The following is an 8915-nucleotide window of genomic DNA, read 5'->3' as shown; positions in this document are numbered from 1 at the left end:
AATTATAACCAACTAATTTTTGGAGAATTTTATGAAGTTAAAAATATAAAAACATTTTGTCAAAATAGAAAAAAAAAATTACCACCAAAGCATCAGAACAAACTTGAGCCATAAATGGATTCAGCCCAAGGACAGAATTTAAAAACAGAAGCTAATATCCTAATCCCTTTTTCCACCTCCACCGGAATCTTATCTAAATTGCACAGTCCCATAGCGGTCAAAGGTTTCTACATTCGTTCAGCAACCGTGGGAGAATTTTATGTGGCATTCCAGTTTAACACTGTAATGGAGCAAATTTTGATGCAAGCAAAGTATCAAGCATGATGCAAGCAAAGTTGATGATATTTCAACTGTTTGGTGATACATTTCCGTTTAAAAAAAATGGGATAATGGACAAAATAATTTAAATTAAGAAAATTAGCAAATAATTTAAATTAGTAAGATTAAAAAAATTATCAAAGAAAAAATTTCCAGCTTTTCTTTAAAATTCCCTGATTTTTCCAGGTTTTTATCTAAATTTCCCTGATCTTTCCAGGTTTTTATCTAAATTTCCCTGATCTTTCCAGGTTTTTTCCAGTATAAAAAACTTCCCTGATAATTCCAGGTTTTCAAGGTTTTCCAGGTGGGTGGCTACCCTGAATAACCTAGTTTTAATAGTAGATCTAGAAGGAATATTTTACCCTCATTAAGAGTTAGACAAACAAGAATTTCTTAAAAATAAAATTTTATGCAAAATTTGCTGCACGACCATGGTGAACATTTCAAATTATATCTAGGACATGATATATGACACATTTGAAATAATGAATGCGATGCATGTGTTTTATAAAAAAAAATTTTAATTGTTTTTAAAAATAAATTGTTTTATAGTAAAAGATAAATCTAATATTTAAGCTGTTTTCACTTTCATATGTCATTCCGGTACCATAACAGTTACTGCTCTTCCATTATCATTGGAGAGTAAAAAACTAAAAATTTTGTTTGTTTATAAAACACAAATAATTAAAGTCTGTGTCAAGACACTTAAATAAATGCCCATTGAATGAGAGTATGGGGCCATGCGTCCAAGACATAAAAAAGAGATAAATTTAAGAGTGTAACAACAACAGAGTAATCACCTCTTTAAACAAAGCATTTTAAATCCTAACAAGCATTTCAATGCAAAAGACTATTACCATACATTGCAAAAGTCATCGAAAATTATCAATGTGGATTAGAAGGAGAAAGATCAAGACCAGATCCACACAATCACACAAATCTGGGGAAAAAAACAAAAGAAATTAATATTTATACATACCATATATTTTTGGACTTTAAGACAGCATATGATGGCATAGATAGAACAAAATTATATTATGCAATACTCGATTTAGAAATACACATGTAACTAGATAAATCTTACAAAAATGACAATTAATAGAGTTAAATGTAAAGCAAAACAAGGTTAAGTAAAACCTATACGAATATCTATAAGACTGAGATTCCATGTCATTGAAAAAGTTATTAAAGACACAGTATAACAGTTTAAATGTTAGATTAATTTATTAAATATAGCAAACAAATGTTAACATGGATTAAGAAATCACTTGAAATTAAAACACTTAAGCATAAATTAAAGACTTATCAATATAAAACTTTAGTAAAACAAAAAAGTATTTGTGGAAGCGCATTCTGGACCATGAACAAAACAAAGGAAAACATGTTCTAAGAGAAAAGAAAATATTTGGCACTTTCAAAAAAATAATGTCTGGAGTATAATAACCAAATATTGTGAAAACTAAAAAGGTATATCAATTAAGATGACTTGGACATATCTACAGATACAATGAATTAACCCCCCTCCCCCCAAAAAAACGGCAAACGGGCAAACCAAACATGAGGTGGCTTGATACAGTTGAGAAAATGTCACATAAAATTGGGATCAACCATTGGAAAACTGTAACAGTGGATCATTCCCAATGAAAGAAACTTAAGGAGAGAGTCTTGGCCTGCAACAGGCTGTAAAAATGCAGAAAAAAAAAGAACTATTAATATTTTTGTAAATTCCTATTTTTAAAATGTAAAAAAGGTTAAAAATAATAAATCAATAAGATTATAAAATAAGGTTAAGACTTGTCCTTAGAAAAAATAATCAACGTGAAATATGCAAATTTTTTTAACAGGTAAAATATTTTTTTGTTAATAAGTAATACGTGGTCGAAATTTATTTTGAAATAATTTATCTAACAAATAGTAAAAAATACTGAAGGGAACAGCGACAATTTTTTTCTGGTCTGAATTAAGAGAAAAACTAGTCATTTCATCAAAGATATTTAAAGAGTGTGTCGAAGTGTATTTCATGAAAATCAAAATAAATTTTAACACAATATTTTCAATTTGGAAAAAAATCATAAATAATATATATTGCTAATAAATGTGACACTTTCTCATGAATCAGGCATACTTTCAGTTTGAGAAACAAAAGATTACACGTAGCAGTTTTTATACAATTTTTTGCATAAAAATAATAATGTTGATTAAAGATTAAAAGATATACAGGGTTACTCATAATTCCCTTCGGGGTATTGAAGCGTTATAGTAAAAAAAAGAAGACGAATATGAAAAAAAGAAACATATGAAATTATTCCGAAACTATTCAAGTTTTACTTACATACATTACAGGTGTTCTAAGCGTGAACCCTTGATCACACGGCATACCTCAATGCGATAGTGCAGTTCCTGCCCGGAGGGAATTATGAATAACCCTGTACAAAGAAACTCCAAATGTAAGCTTCTTCTTCATTACAGACAGCATATTTCGCAGAAGAAAAAAAAAGAATTACTTTTAACATAGCTGAAACAGCAGGTATGCAAAAGTGATGATGGAGCAGCAGCTGTGGGTTTGACTCCTTATGCTTCCGTAGCTAAATGAAAAGAAAATAATTAAGGAGAATGACAAATACACAAAATTACTATGTTATTTCTGGTTATTGTGAAAACAACTACATAAAAATATGCACAGAGAAAATTTCTTAATAACAAAAAATGGTTACATGGAGAGAATTTTTTTTTTTATCAAAAGCAGTTATGTTAAAAGATTTTTAAATAACTTGTTGACACATTGTTCAACTATCTGTAGAAAAATTAACTAGTTCATTAATAGTAAAACCATGAAATTTAAACCTCTTTTACAAAAATTTCTGTTTTATATTTTAAATATTATATAGTAATAAGTAGGAAAACTTTTAAAACATTCATGATTCAAGTAAAAGTGTAAAAACCTATAATCAGGAACCTTAAAGTTGACTTGATTTCAGATTTTTTCACCTTAAACATTAATTACATAATAAAAAATATCAGTTAAGAAAATAATTTTAATTCGACAGCATAGATACAAAAAATTAAGTTTTTCTTAAAATACGCAGTGAGATGGCAGATAAATGTTTTCAGAAATCTCGATTACTAAATTGTAGTTTATAAGAAAATTTTGAATTTCGTTTATTATGATTTGTTTTTATAAGCTAAAATTCAATACATAAGAACCTCAATCGATCCTTCTCGAGGAACTATTCTTCACAAACCACAGAACAGATGCAAGAAAACGACGACTGAGGGTTAACTTTTAATAATTTGGAAATGTATGAAAATTAATAGAATTGTAATAAGTATAAAACATTTAACTGAAAAATTATTCAAAATATTTACAGTGCAAAAAAGGGATAAATAAATGTATTAACTTCCTTAAAATATTTAGAAATTTGGGTTTTCTTTTTTCTTAGGACAAACAATAAATTTTTAACAGCTGTTACAGATTGTAGTTCACTTTCTGAAAGTTCTTGTGAATACAGAAAGCTCCTTATTGTTTTTAAGGCTTTCAGCCCTCCTGCAAATGTTTGCTTTAATTGGTTGTGTTAAGTTCAGTCTTCATTGGAATTAGATTGCACTTCTTCCACTTTTACAACTACTTCTTTAACCGACTACATCACAATGTTTTTATCAATTGATGCATAAACATCAAACCTGTAGCTTCAGGTGTTTTACGCAAATTGTAATAAATCCACACTTTTTCTTTCACTATCAACATTAGGATTCAGAAGATATTGTTCGGCTTCTCAAAACAAATTAATTTCAATATTTTTATCAAATGTTGGTAAAAATTCTTAACAAGGAAAAAAGTACATATAAGGAGCATAAATATATCTTGATTAGAGTCAATTCTTTTTAGTGAAATATCATCTTAAAGTAAAAATAAACAGAAATTTAAAAAAATTGCAAGCCATATTATTTCAAAAAACAAAAATACCTTATTTTAAGAAGCCTTGACAGTGACTTAGCTTATTGAGTAAGCGTACATAACTGAACAAATCTACTCATTATTATTTTTTCAAGATAATGATTTGTGTTAGCCTTTATTTAAATGTTACAAATTAAATTTTAAGTTAATTTTTCTTAATTTAAATTTAATTTTAATGTTACAAAAAATTAGGCAAGAGTCAAAACTTTCTTCTTTACACAGATTTAATATTGCCAATATGCTTTTAAACATTTAACAGTTAAGACATTTGCACAGATTTGTATGGTAATGCATGAATTAAAGTCTACAAATTTGCTTGCAGTTTATGATCACAGAAAAATAGCAAAAATCTAAGTTGCCGCTTTAAAATATAATAATTTATAAATACACTCTCCATTCATTATGCAGAATAAATAAGTACACCTATGTGTCTCAAATTGTTACTATACATTTTTGCATACCTTGAAAGCTTTACTTGTCAGAAAGTATCATTAATAGTTATTTCATTGGACTGTAAAAAGAAAAATTTAAAGTATGGAAATAATTAGCAATTCAAAATTATCACAAAAATTAAAAACCATGTAAGCAATAAAAGTTTAAAATGACAGCTTTTTCCATGTTCAAAAAAATACTAGTACATAAAAATAAGGATTGCAAGCCAAAATTAAAATAGTGCAAAATTTTTAGCAAATATATAACATCTAATCTATCATTTTTACTAAATTGAAGTCCTGTATAAAATAAAATGATCCAAAAATAACAAACAATGAATACCAAAATGAGAATCACATAGTTTCATACAAGTTATAATTAACAAATTCAAGCAATGTTATTTTTTATTTTATTTTTAATAACGTGCTGCAATTTTTATTACTGCAAATATTTCAAATTTTTACAAAATTAGTTAGTAAGTAAAAATTTATAACATATGATTTACTTTTTACCTCTAACATTCTCAATCAATGTAACTATTTATCTGACCAACTAATGAGAAAAATTTGTTCAAAACTCTTGCTTTAAGCAATTTCTAAATTGAATGAATGATACGCAAGACTGAACAGAGGTTTTATGTGCCTCTGGTCAAGATCTACTACAGACCCATTCCTCAAAATACAAAAATCCTATTTTCATATTTGTAGAATGTTTTGTAAAATTTATAGAACATTTGTAAAATACGTAGAATACTTGACTCTTAATACAAAATTGCAGTTTTTACTTAGATATAAAAAACTTTCTTTAAAAAAGCTATAATTAATAAAAACTAAATTTTTTTTAAAAAAAATTTCGATAGAGCCCTAAGCAGATCCAACCCCAGAATTATGTCCTTCTCCATCACCCCTTGAGCACCACCATAAACAAGAGGACTGAGTGAGGCAACAAGTGAAGTACTAAAGTAAAAATTAAGTAAATTTCATACAAAACTGTTATTATATGCTCGTTATTCATGTAAAAAAAAATCATAGTCAACTTTTGAAGTTCTACAAAAAAAACTTTGGAAACATAGATATAAATTTAATATATAAATAATCAAGTTAGTTCATTAAAAAAATATGAGTCTCCAAGTTCAAAAAGAACTATTAAAATTAAGGGTCATTAAAAAATATCAAGAAATTAAAAGTTTAGAAATTATATTAAAAATATAATTTTGTAATAAAAAAGTTTCAACTATTAAGCTTTTTTTTTAAAAAAAAAATTTCTACCATCTAATAGTTGAAACTAAAATCTGCCAAAATGATGATAAATGTAGCTGTTTACTTTCATATTATAATAAATTTAAGTGTTAACAATTTTTATACCAGAAAAATGGACTTTGATAATTGTTTCAAGCAGTTTAATCATTCATTTTTCATTTCATTGTAATAATCACTTCAATTTTCCTACATTTATCTACTGACATATCCTGCTTGCAGATACGACAAAAATACAGATAAATGTTGACCTATAGAGTCGTATTTCATGTAATGGTATATGCTAGGTTATAGGTTCAATACTATGTTTTAACATGACCAGTTTAATCTTGTTATTATAATACAGATGCAAACCAGGCTCTGATAATCAAGATTCACAGATACATACTTCAGAATAATATTAAGCAAAGGACGGAAACAACTAATCTAGGTTCATTTCGATTGCGCAAGTAATTTCAGCAACTAACTTATCTATTTTTTTTCTTTTTTAAAAACATTACTTATAAATAATAATAATTAAAAAAAACTATTTAATTTATTTGCACTAAGTAAGTCTGCATTGATGACTTTATCGCCCACCCTGGCAAAATAGAAATATACCTAAATTTATTTAAAAACTGTTAACAACTAATTGAAATCTGAAAACCAATAACATGAAAAATATATACCAAGACTCCATGAAGTTAAGAAAGAAGCAAAAAATTAAAAACAGGAGAAGCAAATAGCTAGGAGAGAAAATTACACAATACATGCACAGCTTAAACATCTATGAGAGTTTGTCAAGCACGAGCCTTTTTGTAGGACATCTGGGGCAAAAAGCTGAATACTACTAGTTTTTAAAGAAAGAGCACTGTCAAAAACGACTCCTATTATTATGAGCTAATGCATGTGCTCCGAAGAAGCGTTTGAAATTGGAATAGCTATCGAGGAAACAAATTCTCCTTATTCTCATCTCCCGTTGTTATGCAGATCTGAACAGTCCAATTGATTTTGGCCCTCATTGTTACCATGTTACTAACAATATTAAAACTTAAATAAATTGTTTGAAAACTACCATTAGCCACCATTCATTAAATTTTTGCCATCTCAAGGGTATTTTTATTATGTTTTAAAATTTTAAAATTTTTTTAATGACACTTTTCATTAAGAATACTTGAATTGATTATAAAACAAATATCTATCAGCTATGAATTATTAAGTTGTTTTGATCAGCTTTCTGACAATTTTATTTCATTGTTCTTTGTGTACTCTTTCTTTGTTAGGGTTTCTATTGACAGCAAAATGTTAAAAAAAAAGGGGGGAATGGATTGCATAATTGGATCGGGGAATGGAATGCATTGGATCTTATTGATAGATATTATTATTATTTGATTTTTCTCTTCAATAAATACTGTAATTACAAAACTTGTCGGTTGAAAATACCTCATATACTAAAACATTCATAGATTAAATTACTTACTTAATAAATGCCGGCCAGGTGGCCGAGTGGTCAGCATGCCTGACTGCGAAACCAATGGTTGCGGGTTCGTATCCAACTTAGTGCAAGGATGTTTCTCTGAGTGGGCTATTCTCTGTTGTGTGAATGTGGCTTAACCTATAAACAGGTATCTGTGACAGCGTAGCATGGGTAATGTTGCTCTCCTCCGTAAATTAAATGAGCAACACTTCCGGCATCTTTCAAGGTGAAGGATGAAAGCTCAGTGCCTGCCATTAAGATTTTAAAAAAAATTACTTAATGAATTTTTAAAATTTACAATTGTTTATAAATTCATGCATTTACTTCTTTTTTTGCTTGCAAAGAAATTTTCTAAATTATAAAAAGATATTCACTAAGCATTAGGATGATTATGTTGTTTTTCGTCATTCTAAGGATATTTCAATTTGATTTTTTTTTCAGTTACTTTTTTTTGGTTGGATTGCAATAGGCTACAAAAAATTTATAAAAATTATGGTAATCAAGTCATTGATATTACGATCAGTTTTAAATTTTTCTTTTTAAAAATTATGTGATAAATACTGTACTCACAAAACTTGTCAATTGAATAAACATTATATTCCATAACATTCTAATGAGATTGAATTGTTTACTTAACAAAATGTTTAAAACCTAAAATTGCTTATAACTGCGTGCATTTATTTTAATGAAAAATAAATAAAGGTCAATAAAGATACATAATTAAAAGAGTAAATAGCTTAAAATATTTACTCTATGAATTAATTCAAATTGCTGCAGCAAATTTGTTTAACTGAATTCTTACAAATGAAATTTAACCAATAAATATGTTCTTTTTTTTACTCCATTAAATATATTTTAAATTTTAACCTTTGAAAAAGGGTAATGTTATTCAACAAGAATCAAATTTATTTTCCAAGATGTACGTGTTAATTTTTTTTAACAAATTATTTAAAAATATGATTATCCATGTTTTTTTATTATTATTAAAATATCTTTTGGTATAAAGGCTATTTTATTTTTTTATACAATTTATTTACAACTATTTATTTTTTTATACAATTTCATGACAAAAAATACTATTTAATGAATTAAGAAACATATTTAGAATTAAAATTATTAGGATTACACGCAAAGAGAAGGGTAATAACTGAAAATTTAAAAAAATAGGTATGCTCTTTTTTTAATTTATGGTAAATAGTATTTGTTTGAGTATAAGTAAGAATATATAATATAAAATAAGAATTGCCAATAATATGTACATTTTGGCTACGAACAATTTAATCAAAGATATAAACAGCTTTATTTACTTATTTGTAAATATCAAAAATGAAATAAAAAACTATATTTTTATACATAAAATAGAGTTTTATACTGTAACTGTCAATATAATTTCTACAGGTAACACTCTATAGAAATATACTTTTAAAAAAATGTGCACATGCATATCAGAAAAGAAAGCGACGTATTTTTTTAAATCTGTATTATTAAAATTAAAGTA

At 26.8% G+C, this 8915-nt stretch overlaps 1 long non-coding RNA gene across 2 annotated transcripts in view; it reads right to left on the bottom strand.

Annotated features, from left to right (window-relative positions):
• The window catches only part of LOC139426215 (uncharacterized), an 11175-nt gene extending 3567 nt beyond the window's left edge, over window positions 1-7608 (bottom strand). Inside the window, exons 1-3 of one of the 2 annotated variants that reach the window (XR_011637425.1) lie at window positions 7421-7608; window positions 2823-2903; window positions 1119-1258 (exon numbers count right to left, since the gene is read on the bottom strand). This is a non-coding gene — a long non-coding RNA (uncharacterized lncRNA). The other variant, XR_011637424.1, reaches the window with a different exon arrangement.
• Between the last annotated feature and the right edge of the window lie 1307 nt (window positions 7609-8915).

Source organism: Parasteatoda tepidariorum, chromosome 8 (genome assembly GCF_043381705.1).
Source record: "Parasteatoda tepidariorum isolate YZ-2023 chromosome 8, CAS_Ptep_4.0, whole genome shotgun sequence".
NCBI classification, from domain to species: Eukaryota; Metazoa; Arthropoda; class Arachnida; order Araneae; family Theridiidae; genus Parasteatoda; species Parasteatoda tepidariorum.
This window is presented reverse-complemented; position numbering and strand designations above follow the sequence as displayed.